Genomic DNA, 590 nt, shown 5'->3' with positions numbered 1-590 from the left:
CCTTTCCTTTTATTTGTCCAAATATATTATTATCAAATATTTTTTTTGTTCTGCCGATTCTTCATCTTGATATTTTTCTTAGTTATTATTTGTATATCTATTTTAGTCATTTATATAGTATTCATTATCCGATTCTATTACTAAATTATTTTCCATTTCGTCTGTTTCGTTTTCTGATAATTCATAAATACTATCTTCACTTTCTAATTCATAATCTACGTACTCTATTTGTGTATATTTTTCATTGTCCATCAGTATTTCTGATATTTGTTTTTCTTTGGATTTTTAGGTAATTTACAATCTTTAGCTATGTGTCCTAATTTTCCACAATTATAACAAGTACATTCCGTTAGTTTTCTCTTTGGTCTTTTGGTTTTATAGTTTTTTACGTAGCAGTTTCTCCTTGGTCTTTTATACTTATATTTTGATCTATATTTGTTATAGTTTCTTTTTTTAATTTTATAATACCTATCCGTACAACCAAATTGAGGAGCTTTTTTATTTTTGCAACATGCCTAGTTTTTTACTAATATTTTTTCCATTTTTATTTCTTCTTTATGTTTTTCACATAGTTCCATAAACCATCGTTG

Source organism: Solanum tuberosum, unplaced genomic scaffold (assembly GCF_000226075.1).
Source record: "Solanum tuberosum cultivar DM 1-3 516 R44 unplaced genomic scaffold, SolTub_3.0 scf00110, whole genome shotgun sequence".
Lineage (NCBI taxonomy): Eukaryota > Viridiplantae > Streptophyta > Magnoliopsida > Solanales > Solanaceae > Solanum > Solanum tuberosum.
Note: the sequence above shows the minus strand (reverse complement) of the source record.